At 48.5% G+C, this 14,065-nt stretch overlaps 1 protein-coding gene across 1 annotated transcript in view; it reads left to right on the top strand.

The window, feature by feature from the left end:
• USP7 (ubiquitin specific peptidase 7) overlaps window positions 1–14,065 on the top strand; it is a 66,250-nt gene that overhangs the window by 686 nt on the left and 51,499 nt on the right. The gene's annotated exons all lie outside the window — the stretch shown is intronic.

Here is a 14,065-nt window from a genome sequence, read left to right on the forward strand (position 1 = left end):
AAGCAGGCCCTGGCGGCCGCGGGCCTGGGCCTGGCCGGGCCGGGCCCGGCGAGGCTGCACCGTCATGCCGGGCCCGCGCGCGGGGGGCGGCCGGCGGCCCCCTGCCCGGCTCATTGTCCGGGGCGCCTCGCGGCACAAAGCGTCCGCAGCCCGGGCTTGTGAATTAGGGCGCCCCGGCCGCCGAGGGACGAGGCGTGCTCTGGTTGCTGGCCGCCGGCTCGGGAGCCGGGCTCCGGGGGGCCGTGCCCCTTCGCGGGAGTCCCCGGGGCCTGCCTCGTCTGGCCTGGTTCCGGCCGGCGAGCTCGGGGAGCACTCTGGCCCTCCGTGGACGCGGGGCTCGCCCGCACCTGCTCGCGTGCGCTCCCCCGGAGAGCCCGCCGGGGTACAAGGGGTTCCCTGGGATCGCTTTAAACCGGCACTTCTTAGCGTCGGGCTTCATTTTGAAACACCTGCAAGGAAGGCACATGTTCTCAGCCTTTGGACTGGCCCCGAGTTCTGAACCGGGCGCTCTTCGTTTCTAAGTTACCTCTTTTGGGGGGGCTGTTTGGTGACCTGACTCTGTGCGGTGCAGTCAGCATCCGGCCAGGTGTGCGTTTGAAACTGCGCGAAAGCCCCCGCCGCACATGGCTACCTACAGCCGAATCAAAGCTGACTCCAAAGGTAACTTAATTTTCTGCCCATGTGGCAGCAGTTTTCCCAAGTACTTTTAGATACAAGGTCTTGGTTGTAAAGGTTTGATGTAAAGAGCCTTTGGTTTACATGGCTCGGGCACAGGTGGCCATTGGAAGGCATCTTTTCTCATGGCCCCAACTACTTTAAGGGTAAAGCCAAAGAAGTCTTAAAAGATAGCTTTCTCACCTGCCTTGTTGGGGTGAGACTGGCAGGAGTCAAAAAGGGGGTACCTGAATGAGCGGGGCAGTGAATGTTCTTATTTTGCTTTAAGCAGAGATCTTGGGTTGTATAAATGAATGGAACCTTGCTCAGGAAGCTGAGGCAAAGCACCATTTGTCTTGTAGGGTGGCTACACGTGTGGGGCACTGCACCCTGGTTGGTGGGAACACTTAACCATGACTGGTAATCCCCTGTGAATAACCTACTGCCAGTAACTGGATGTCCACTGAAAAAATGCTTGCCAGATTGCAGAAGGCAAAGCGGTGGAAATGCCTGCAGACAGCGTTTCCCAGTGGTACTTAACAATGGCAGTAATGGGGGACAGGAGAGCCGAGTCCACGCCAAGGACCTGGGCTGTGTATTTCGCTTGGCCTCAGCAAGGCAATAATAGCTTCACCAGAGCTTTTGGCCCGTGTGATTAAACCAGCTAGTCGAGGAATATGTTGCTGAGACAATTTTGTATATTCCTTTTATGCCACATGACAAAAAGGGTTGCTTTTTCAGTTTCCTTTTTGACTATCACTCCGTCAAGACAGAAGTCCAGTAGTGCTAGCATACTGATTGCCCGTTCCATTGTCTCACCACTTTTCAAGTGTTTTTGACCACGAGTGAGAAGTAATAAACATGGACCTCACTGAAGAGCCTATTTCTGGTACAGAACTGTGTGTTTGGGGAAAGAGTCCTGCCCACAAATTCCAAGGACTTTTCTGTAAGATTGGAGAGTGTAGAAGGGTGGTGGAAGAATTTTCAGAAGTCCATGCATGCTTCCAGTACAACTTTCTTTCCTCCTGGAGTTTTATTTTTTTTATTTATTTTTTTAAAAGATTTTATTTATTTATTTGACAGAGAGAGAGCGCGAGAGCAGGAACACAAGCAGGGGGAGTGGGAGAGGGAGAAGCAGGCTCCTGGCCGAGCAGGGAGCCCGATGTGGGACTCGATCCCAGGACCCTGGGATCATGACCTGAGCTGAAGGCAGACGCTTAACGACTGAGCCACCCAGGCGCCCCTGGAGTTTTATTTTTATATCAAAGTTTGCACTGGAAATGTCACCCCTAAAATCATTAATATGCAGATGCACTAAAATCTCAAAATTGGATGGCGAAGGTTGCGGTTATTAATGCTGATTCCTTAAACTTAAGCTCATTTTTTTTGAGTGGACCTCTGTCCCAGACTCATTATCCAGAAGGTACCCTGTCTCTGTAGGACTTCTGATTGTCAACACCCTGTGAGCACCCACAGGTGTGTGATTTAAAAAAGCTGTCTGTGTCTTAGGCAGTCTATGCCAGCCTTTCTTTTTCTTTTTTTTTTTTTTTAAAGATTTTATTTATTTATTTGACAGAGATAGCGAGAGCAGGAACACAAGCAGCGGGAGTGGGAGAGGGAGAAGCAGGCTTCCCCTCGAGGAGGGAGCCCGATGTGGGACTCGATCCCAGGACCCCGGGATCATCACCTGAGCCAAAGGCAGACGCCTAACGACTGAGCCACCCAGGTGCCCTATGCCAGCCTTTCTTAGCCTTCCCACTGCTAAAACGTGGTGCTAGGTGTAGATATTGTAGTTGAGGATCCGGAAGCATGAAAGAAACCTTGCTATTAAAAAGCCAGAGGGGTGGGATTTAGTGAATATCAACTCCAGTTGGCTTCATATGCCAGGCTGTGGTAGTGCCTTGAACCTGTTTGGTGTCTTTGCCCTGAGTCCAGTTGAATCAGCAGCTGGAAACTGTCAGGGTTCTGATCAGCTTGAGGAAAGGAAGGCTTTGTCAATGAGGAGCATCATACCCGCCCCTCCTGGGCAGGGCAGGTTTCGAAGGAGCTTGGGAGACTGGTTTGGTTGGTTGTTTTTTTTCTATCACTAGGTCAATGTTAGTTTGCTCTCCTGCTCCACTTTATTGGGATAGCATTTGCTTTCTACTGAACTCTGCACAGTCCTTGCATATCCGCTGGAGAATAACAATGCTCGGGATTAGTTATTTTAAAAATGGCTTGCTCTGAGAAGTTGGGAAAATTAAGAAGGGTGAAGGGCAGAGAGGAGGAGATGGGGGGACATGCCGAGCAGTTCATCGGGGTCGGACCACATGCTTCCTGTAAGGCCTGGAGCAGTTGAGCCCCATGTTTCAGGTCGGGAGGCAAATAGAACCGCGGAGAGTGGCATTGGGTCTGGCCAGGAAGGAATTTGCTTAGCAGTTTATTCATTGTCTAACTCAGAGGCGGTGCAGGCCGAGGGGCTGAAGGAGTGACTTGCGCAGGCCTCTGCCCCCTGAGTACTTGGAGAGGTGATAATCTGGTCTGTGTTATGCCCGATCCAGTCAACAGGAAGTTTTCCCAAGGCCTTGTTTCTGCTGCATAGACTGGCTAGCACAAACGTAAATACCCTGATGTTTGTTCCCTGGTTCTTCTGCCCGTGTGAGCAGTCTCTTTCAGAGTGTAATCTCTGCGACTAATGGGGACAGACAGTTTTGTTTGACTTTTTTTTTGTACAGCACTCAGACCACTGCTCTCAGGACGCCAAGCTGGGAGCAAATCAATGAGTTGTCTGCAGTTTTTGCAAAGAATTGATCATTGACGTCTGTTTTCTGTCTGGGGGCAGCAGCCCTGGTGGGTTTGTTTCTTTCAAACTCAGGTAGGTGGAGTTTCAAGTTACTCTACTGCTGAGGCAGGTTAGGGAGTTGCCTTGCACACATGCACCCAGGTAAACCAAACGTGTGCATTTTATTCTATCTGAAGTGCAAGTTTCCTCTTCAGATTGCACCGTAACAAGACAAAAATCTATGGAATATGAGAGTATTGATTTTTCTCTCACGTTAGTTTTGGTTGGTAAAAGAACTCTTCGAAGCTACAAAATGAAAATCAACTCAGAGAACCCAGAAGAAATATAGAAAAAATTAGGCCAAACTTAGAAACATCTGACTCTGAGCCTGTCAGGTTTTGATAGGGTTGGAAGTTACTCCCCACAAGCATCAGCCCTCCTGATTTTCTTTGGCTGCTGATTTTGAGTATTGGTGAACAAATAAAAGACTGATAACAGCAAAAATGGGAAGGAAGCGAATATTTTCCTCCTTGATTTTTATTTTTTTGGAATTAGTTTTGTGGAAAGGGAGAAAGGGGCCATTGAGTAAATAGCTCTTCGTGGCAGGGCTGTGTGGTGCCTGAACGTAGGCTTCGGGCCAGGCCTGAGTTTGAGTGTGGACTTTGCCTTTTAATTGTGTGACCTCATGGTGCATTGCTTAAGCTCTTGGTGCCTCAGTTTTTCTGCATCGTCAAAAAGGAGGTCAGTCCTATCTTGCAAGGTAATTGTGAGGGTGGAGGCACAAAGCACTTGTAAAGTGCCACACACAGAATTGGGAGCGTGGATGTTCAATTCATGGTGTTCCGTGTGGATGGTAAGTGTCACACCCGAGGAAGGGATCTACTTAGGAACAAAGCATGTTGTGATTTTCGGTGGTGTGCAGAAAATGCCCTACGGTAATTATATTCTAATGTGGATTAGGAAGAAAACATAACGAGCCTCAATTTAAGCGCCATTATGGAATCCTGGGCTTGAGATGCCTCAGTAGCTACTTAAGGTTAATGGTCTAATATTTTAAGAAACATGAAATGGGTAATGGAGGAGACCAGGGGACTCGGGGCATTGTGACATGGGTACTGAAGTGTGCTCAGCTCAGTAACCCTCTGATAAGAGGATTCTTGTTCTTGGATAACTTGTAGAGCATCTAGTGATGAATTTGGAATTGAGAATCAGGTCACCGGGTCTCCAGACTTTGGGAGTCAGCCTTGCATCCTTCTCTCTGGATCCCCACATCCTGTTACCAAGTCCTTTGGGTTTTCTAGCCACCACCCTAAATGAGGCCCCTGTTGCCTCATGCTGGGACCTTGCAATAACCTTCTTACTGGTCTCTGCTTCCATCCTTCCTAAAGCTGACACAGCTATGAAAACAGACTGCCCACAGACTTGCCATGCCCTGTCACCCCCTGCTTAAGAGGGCGCAGGTGTGGCTGTCTTCCCTGGATGTGGGAAGTCACACAGTCCAGGCTAGGCCATCAGGATCCTCAGGATTGGTCTTGGCCTCCTTTGTGCTTTGGGCTCCGAGCACACACAGGTTTGTGCTTCATGGGGTGCAGCCCCGGCTTTGGGGCCTCACGCTTGCATAGACAGCGATGGCTTCTTCTGGAATGCAAACAGAACAGATAGATACCCCAGGATGGTGGTTCAGAACCTGTTCCAGTGCCACCTTCTAAACCAGAAACGTGGTCTCAGCTGCTTGGCTTGCATTAGAGTCATGTAGATCATGTGGTCACCACACTTTCCCACCTCTTCCTCGATGGTGGTTTGTGTGGAAGGTGACTGTCGTTTTTTGTTCAGTGTATTTGTGGGAGCTCCTCATTCAGGAAACAGCAGTTCTAAGTCCAAACGGTAGAACAGGCGCTGGCTGGCTGGCTGGCAAGGTGGTGTGTGAAAGAGAAAGCCGCAGCCGTAAACCGATGTTGCTTTGATAGCTGCTAATTCAGTTTTATTGCTTTGAACAATGGCATTTTTGATCCTTTTGGAAAGAAAAGCTTGTTTTCCAGACAAGGGCATTGATGGACTTTCATAAATTACTGAAGGCTTCTTCTGAGTATTTTGAAAGGTGTTTTTGTTGTTCCTGGTATTTTGGATGAGTAGTATATGTGTAGCCTGGGTATTTCTGTTTGATTTCCAAGGCAAAGGGATCTTACTCTGGAGACCAAGCGTTGTAACTAGGTATTTAACACGTACTGTGACAGTTAAATGGTGTCATCTGCTTCATGAACTTGTTCTGAACTAATTTGGACTTAAGAAAGTTGGAGGAAGCAGGCTTTTGAGTGTCATGCGTGGGCAAGGGTCAGTTATGCCATTTTTCTAGTAAGTTAACACATGCCTTGGCTAATGAGAAGTCAAACGTGTTGAAATTCTCTTGAAGAGAAGCAGGCCTACTTCTGAGGGTTGGTGAATTTAACTTGGGAGTTGGGAATGGGGGTAACGAGAAAGTTTCTTATGTCAGGAAATACACTGACCTGGGCAAGAGCTGAGTGCTTCCAGAACATGATGACGACACGGCTAAGTGAGAGACTAGCAGGAGACTGGGGAGGGAGAGCAGCGTCTGGGAGGACACACCCTGAGAAGTGGTGTCACTGCACGATGTTTGACGTTGTTGGGTTGATGGGAGCTGGGGATAGAAACCTCCAGGGGGTTACAGTGAGTGCAGAGCTCAGTGCCTGGCGTGGGCTGGGGCCTGGCATGGGTTGGGCCCTCGCTGGGCTGTGTATATGCTGCCTTATAGCCAATTCTGTTCTTTGGGCAACCTTGAGGTGTGCAGCCCTCCGTTCTGAGGTCACAGCTGCTAATAGGGACTGAGATGCCCGAGTGTCCTTTAGAAGAGCCCAGGTCACCTGCTTGAGGGACCTTTAGCTTACCCAGTGTTTGAAGTGTGAGTGTTGAGTCTGAGTCTCAAGGTGGTGGTCAGTTCTTTTTATGGGGTGTGTGTGTGTGTGTGTGTGTGTGACTGAAAATCTAAGAGCTGTAGAGAAGGAGGTTCCCTTGTGTGCCCACACACCCAGGTCCTTCTCTGGTTTGAATTCCATGCCGGTGACTAAATCAGTTTTCCTGACATCCTGATACTGGTAGGGCAGTGTCTTGCATTTTGTGCCAGCCCTCAGAATATCCACCTGGACAAGGTCTAGCTCTCACAGTGAGTTGCTAAACTGGCCTCTGGTGTGGAAATCGGTTGTATGAGTTCATTAAGGTGACCCATATTGCAGAGCGTGATACGCCCCAGGGTGTCTGGGTGGTAATTGAACTTCTCTCGGCTCCCCTTCCTGCCACCTGATTCCTAGTACTTTGAGGAGTTGATGGGGGCTTTTTCAGGGGAAACCACGTGCTGTTGCTGTAATATGTGTGCTGAGCAAACCGTGTTACTGGAGGGCCCCCCTTATAAACAGGCTTATGGGCCGTGTGGCTGGGGTTGCAGGTGTATTTCATCAATGCACTTCGGGAATACTTTCTATCTCAAGGTGCTTAATTGACCCTGTGCGGTGGCTGTCTTAAAACAGGTACCTGTATCCCTTCTTCACTGTTCCTGTGGTTACAGAGCCCAGCTCCTCCTAGTGCTTGCTGCTTACGTTTGGTACTTCTTACATTCTTACCTCAGAGGAGACATTATTCAAAGAAACTGTGAAGTGGTTAAAAACATTCCTCAATCCATATTGCTGTTTTGTAACCATCATAGGCACTTGTAAGAATTGCCCCCAGTGATTCTCAGCCATTCTCTCTTCCATTTTGAGGAGTGTGTTAAGGATTAAGAGGGTGCGCAAATAGGGTGGAAAAAGCCTGACTAGCAGAATGCCCTCAGAAGCATCTGGCGGGGGCAGTGGGCAGGGTGCTGTGGCCCCTTTTTGAGCCCCAGCCTTTGGGCTGACCCTCCCTCTCAAGACTGGGAGCTACGGTGGCTAAGGATCTGCTTCTCCTGGATGGGAGCGGTGTGCCGCCCTAGCCAGAAGGAGCCCTCATTTCTCTGAAGCACTGCAGGTCTGGTTCTGATGAGAACAAATCGAGATCATGTTCCTACTTTAGACCCATCTTTCTCCAGAAATCGACTTGTTTTCATGGGGGGGCAGGGGGAGCCACATGTAGGGGTGAGACCTGTGCAGTGCCTTGTGGCGGCCACTAGCTGCGGGGCAGTGATTCTAGGTTTAGGATAAAGTTGGGGCACCTAGCTGGCTTAGTCGGTGGAGCGTGTGACTCTTGATCTCAGGGTTGTGAGTTTGAGCCCCATGTTGGGTGTGGGGCTTACATTAAAAAAAAAAAAAAAAAATCCCATTCCTCAACTGACTAGCCACATTTCAAGTGTTGAATAGCAACACGTGGCTGGTGGCCACCACATTGGGCAGCGTAGGTCCAGGGCACGTCCGTCAATGGCAGAAAGTGTTAGTGGTGGCCGGCACTGGCCTACATGGTCTCCTCGGTTCCTTGGCTGGAGGGGTTTCTGGTAGCATTGCTATTGCACTGAAACTACAGTGTGTCTTGGAAAAGCTCAGGGAAAATGAACAAAATAGTTCTCGGGGCAAACCCTGTACAGCAGGGCTTGTCCAGTTATTTGTGAAGAACCAGGTTTTTTCCCCTTAATTTCTAGTCCATTGTGGACAGTTTCTAAAACGTTTTTTTTAGAAATACAGTGCAAACAAATTACTTACATGAAATAAAATAGACCCACAAAATACAAGCCCCGGTTGATTATTAAATTCAACAAATGTAAAGTTAACTGTTGAAATCAGTTATTAGAACAAACACACATACGGAGAAAGAAAATTGCAGAAACTGTTTATGTTCATTGAAAGTGTGTGTATAGGCCGTTAATATAAAGAAACTCGATTACACTTGAAACTTTGTCGTTCCACCATGGTAACCAAACACAATTTTGTGTGAAATAGCAATTCCCCATATTGAAAGCCTACATGCACACTTTGAAGGAATGCAGCATACATGAGTAGTTCTTAAAGTAACAATCTTGCTTCCTGCTTGGATGGATGGCATGTCTACTACTCATAGGGGATGATGTTTATTCAGACCATTTCTCTGTTTTGCTAATACTCCTGTGAATCCAGCACTGCGGATGTACACTGATGAGAATGGGCGTGGGGGTTTAAAGCGATTTTCCAGAATTTTTCTGTGGACAGCTTCAACTGTATCCTGTTAAATGTATAGCTAAATTACCTTTCATTCAAAGAAATGGGTTGCGGGTGATACCTACTTTTGGGTTAAAGTTAATAAATGAACACGACACTCTCACAAGGTGTAACGTGGTCCTGTTTGACGTACCACACCAATTTGACAACACCCCAACTGTCCCATGCTTCGTGTTACAGGAAAGTCAGATTGCTGGAAAGTTTCCACGCTCGTTCTTCATTGTGCTTTAGGTCCACAGAGGGGCGCCTGTTTGTGGACTCTGCGCAGGGCATGTCATTTTTAGCCCTGTCCTCTTTGCTTGCTTGTTTGGTTTTGGGATCGAGCTTTGCTCCTGACTCCATTGCACCCTAGTGGCAGCAGAGGTGTGCTTGCTGTGGTGCTCACAGAGCCCAGTTTACAGGACAGACATTTAGGATCCCCTTCTCATCTGGCAGGTACGGTGCTGGCAGACTCCCCTCCCCCCCCCTGCCGTGTGACTGCCTGAGCGCAGGTGCCTGGAAACCATGTGCAGGGAAGGCCCTCTGGGGAGGGCTCTGAAGTAGCGGTGGACAGGAGGGGGCTGTGCCACAAAGTAGGGAGGGGACTGGCTCCCCTGGGGAAGGGTGGGTCAACTGAGCCTTTGCTGAGGAGGGGACCACAGCTCAGTTTGAGTAGGGGGCCGCTGGGGTCGTCAGAGGCTGATGTAGAATAGCACGATGAGGTTGGTCGGATCGGGACCTGAATCTGTGGCAGAGGTTTAGGATCTGTGGTAGGTGGAATAATGGCCCCCATAGATGTCCATGTAGAAATCCCTGGAGCATGTGACTGTATTCCCTTATATGGCAAAGGTGATTAAGGATCCCTAATGGGGAGATTATCCAGTGCTACCCAGGTGGGCCCAGTGTAATCGCAAGGGTCCTTACATGTGAAAGGAGGAGGTCCAGGTCCGGTGGTGTGGTGTAGGTGTGGTGTGGGTTGCTGGCTCCGAGGACAGAAAGGGGAGCCAAGGAATGGGGAAGGTCTCTAGAAGCTGGAAAGGCAAGAAAAGAGATTCTCCCCTGGAGCCTCCAGAAGGGAGGCCCGGTGAGCCCCGTTTTCAGACTTCTCATCTCCAGAACTGTAAAAGAATAAGTGTGTGTTGTTTAAGCCACTGTTTATGGTAATCCATTCCAGCCGGGATCAGAAACTAATGCAGGATCCAGGGAAGTGGGTGAGAAGCAGCAGGTGTGTGCCCGATATATGTAGCTGGCCTCAAACCTGTAGGAGGCTTTGGAAAGGCTCGATGAGTGTGTGGCAGCTCACCCTCACTGTGTGCCATGCTGTCCGTGTGTTAACTCATGCGCTTCCTACTACAACTCTGAGATAGATGTGTCATCATCCCTGTCTCACAGCAGAGCACAACCGGGCACTGACTTGTTACTCAGGGTCAGTGATGCAGGTTCAGGATTTGAACCCATGCGGTCTGGCTTCACGGCCATTTGCGATTCATCATACCCAGTAGGCCCCGTTGGTCGTAGAAGTTGTGGTTACTGCTGCTTAGTTGAAACCCCTCTGCTGCCTTCTCCCACGTCTCTTACCTCACCGCCCCAAAGTGGTGCGCTGTAATTGGGCTTCCTAGTTGAACGTTTTTGTGTGGTTCACCACATGCTTTGAATATAGAAAGTACCTTACTGCCAAGATAGGCTGGGGCCACATGTACAGTTCAGCAAGAGGAATATGGTGGCATAAGAAGATACAGAGTAAAATGGTATGAGTTTTTAAAGGTAGATGCCTCCCTCCTTTGAGAATGGAAGTAACTGAATCAGGTATTCAGTAACATGTTAGAGTAAGATCCTGAGCTGAAATGAATCATCCCAAAAGCAAACCATTCAGGACTCTGGGTATGTGGAGAAATGAAAAATTGAGAAGGCTTAGTATGAGAAAAAACACTGCATTTCAGAGCCCCTGATTATGTGGATCTGGGTACCAGAGCCCCGGATTCCTTAAGGAGGGCAGGGGCTGGAAGAAGTGGGGTGGCCTGAGTGGCTACTCTTCTTGACCCATTAGCTGCCACCTAGCTGTGTGGCGTTGTTTTTATGGCATATTTTGAATATTTTCCTTTTGGGCCTCTTTCCCTGACAGGGAATTTGGGGGAAAAAAAAATACACACACAAACACATATATAGGCTATTTGGGGAAGCATGTTTGGTTTGGAAAGTGATTGTAGCAGTCAAAAACTATAGAACAGTTTTAAATAAAGAAACCCTTACGTGGCTGGGTGCAAGCTAGTCTTTGCCTATTAAGTAACTGATTGAAGAAAGCTCAAGTGAATGTGGTCTTTTGGTTTTAGTTTTCCTGAACGTCCCCTCTGCCCACACAGCACAACACAAGACTCTGCGTTGTGTGAGCACAGGATCTTTCATTTCTTTCTTTTTTATTTTTATTTATTTGACAGACAGCGAGCGAGCGCAGGAATACAGGCAGGGGGAGTGGGAGAGGGAGAAGCAGGCTTCCTGCCGAGCAGGGAGCCTGATGCGGGACTCGATCCCCAGGACCCTGGGATTATGACCTGAGCCGAAGGCAGACGCTTAATGACTGAGCCACCCAGGCGCCCCCAGGATCTTTCATTTGTATAGTTTCCTCCGAAAGCATACCTTTTTGGTCATCACGTCAGATGGATGATTTCACTCATGGTGCAGATAATAGATTTAGGATATTTATTGGTCATCGTTGGTGCTTGAATTTCTGCAGGGAAAAAAAGAGGAAGATGGGAGACACAAGTTCTGGCCTCAAGGGACATGGCCAGGGGTAAAGATGTCCAGAAGGAAGGGTAACACGCAGTAAGGCCCAGGCAGCTGTTACCACATTGAGCAGCGCATTAGCAGAATTGAGGCCTTCAAGCGAGTTGACTTGGGGGTGTCTGCAGAAGATGCAGATTAAGTGAGTGGCTCGCGGGTGTCCTAGTTGGGGGTTGTGTGTGCGAATGATCTTTGAGGTGAACGTCACGATGCCTGGTGCCAGTCCCACAGCTTCTGTATCCGGACACAGCACTGTGTGCTCACCAACCATAGGTGGGTGCTGGTGGTCATCTTGATGGGGAAGTCAGTCCCAGCACCGTGGGGTGATCTGGAAAGCATGGTCCCTGCCACACTTCTGTCTTTAGGACGATTCTAGAGTTGGTTATGAATTACCTTGGCAGGTAATTGGGGAGAGGGAGAATTACTACTGCAAATCCCAATGTTTTAGGGCCAGTATTTCTGTGGAAATCAGAGGCTGTTATTTACAGTCTAATTTCTATTTTGATGAATTAAGTTCTTTCAGTTTTTTTTTTAAGTCCTTTATATATTTCTTGAAATTCTGTGTTCATTTTGGGTATGTTATCAGAAGGCACTGGTCATAGAATTTGGCTTTCGAGCAGAAAGTGTCTGTCAAGCCCCCTACTCTCATGATGAAGAGACCAAGGCTCCGAGGGATGGAGCTTTTTCTAGACTTACAGCGTCCAGTATTGTAGCCTCTCGTGGCTAAGTAGATTTAAGCTAATTAAAATTAAGTAAAATTAAAAATTCAGTTCCTCAGTCTGACTAGCTATTTTCCAGAGCCTCCATAGCTGCCGCATGGGGGTCGTGGCTTTGGTATTGGATGGCGCAGCTATGGAATGTCTCCATTAGCACAGAATATTCAGTGGGGCAGGGATGGATGCTCTGGAGCCAGCCTATGAGCTGGATTTTAGCTCTGCCTCTCCAGTGCATGCTGCCTTGAACAGGATCGTCTAACATAATGGAAAACCAAGCATTTTCTTCTGTAATTACTGAGGAAGAAGTTTCCCCAAACCGGCTCGGCAAAGTATAGATTTGCTGGTAATCTCGCAATCACCGCCTCAGGCACTGAGGGTGGGGTGGGGTGGGGTGGGGTGGGGGTGGGGGTGGTTCGCAAAGACGCAGAAGTGATAAGATGTCTTTGCTTAAGGAAAGTCAGCGGGACATAGATAGGTCCTCTGAGCACATAATTACTGCAGGGTAGAAAGTGAGTGCCACCGGAGGTGAGGAGGTAGGGTTCTGGAAGCGAAGAGAAAGATTACATCGGCTGTGGGGAAGCCCCGAGGCCTGGTGTGGTGGTGCTGGGGAGTGGGTTGTGAAGGACAGATGCCTGGATGCCTAGCATGTGAGTTCCATGGAATTGGAGGTGGGAGCCAGAGGCAAGGCTTCCAGTAGGCGAAAAGAGGCACCTTTGTATTTCCTGGACATGTTCATGGTAGTGTAATTAACACATTGTGTGCTGTTTCTTTGCTTTACTCCCCATCAGACTTTGAGGTCAGAGGACCAGGGGGGAGCCTGAGTAATTTTCTATGCCTTGAACAGCACTTTCTCCCCAGTAGTACAGACAGTCCAGGTGCACTGCATTTTTGTATTTTATTTTCAGTCAGATGGGAACATGCTACAGTGTTTAATGCAAACTCTTCATTTTACTTGCTTTGGTAACAGTTATAAATGGTTAGATTTCCACCTGCCTTTCTATAAGTCTTTTCCGTAAAATGTGTTAGTCACCATGATTTTTTAAAATACCAACTTCTGTTGGGACGTAATCCACATACATCACCATCTACCCATCGAAAGCATACTGTTCAGTGGGTTCTGGTATATTCACAGTTGTGCAACCCTCAGCAATCAGATTTTGAACATTTTCATTACCCCCAGATGAAATTCTGTATTCATTAGGGACACTCCCCTTCTCCCTGCAGCCTCAGCAACCACCAGTCTCTTCTTTCTTCAGATTTGCCACTTCTGGACATTTCGTATAAATGGAATCATACAGTATGTGGTCTTTTGTGTCCATCTGTTGCACTAAAAGTCCCATCATCAGGTTTCTCCACATTGTAGTTGTATCTGTGCATGTGGAACCTCACTGTGGTTCATGTTGGGTCTTGAAGATGCGTGGGCTCTCATGGTTCTGCCATCTGCAGTAGGTTTTATTCAGTATGTTTTAAAGGGACTTGGGGGATGCCTGGGTGGCTCGGTCAGTTAAGCATCTGCCTTTGGCTCAGGTCACGATCCCGAGGTCCTGGGATCAAGCCCTGCATCTGGCTCCTTGCTCAGCGGGGAGCCTTCTCTCTCTCCCTCTTCCTGCCGCTTCCCCTGCTTGTGCTCTCTCTGTCAAATAAATAAATCTTAAAAAAAAAATAAAGGGACTTGGAACTTTTTGTGGTTATGCATGTGCTTCATTACTAAGTTGAATTAACTGGGTGGTGCAAGGCGGGGATATTACTGTCGTTTGAGGGTTCAAGCAGAGCTGCAGAGTAGCAGTAGAGATGAAGATAAAAGATTGTATTTATTTGAGAGAAAGAGAGTGAGGGAGCACAAGCAGCAGGGGAGCAGCGTGGTGGGGGGGGAGAAGCAGGCTCCTCACTGAGCAGGGAGTCCAGTGGGGGGCTTGATCCCAGGATGCTGGGATCATGACCTTAATCGAAGGCAGACGCTTAACTGACTGAGCCACCCAAGCATCCCAGATTTATTTGATTTTACC

This window comes from Leptonychotes weddellii, chromosome 5, assembly GCF_054177405.1.
Source record: "Leptonychotes weddellii isolate Sample4059 chromosome 5, ASM5417740v2, whole genome shotgun sequence".
In the NCBI taxonomy this organism is placed as follows: Eukaryota; Metazoa; Chordata; class Mammalia; order Carnivora; family Phocidae; genus Leptonychotes; species Leptonychotes weddellii.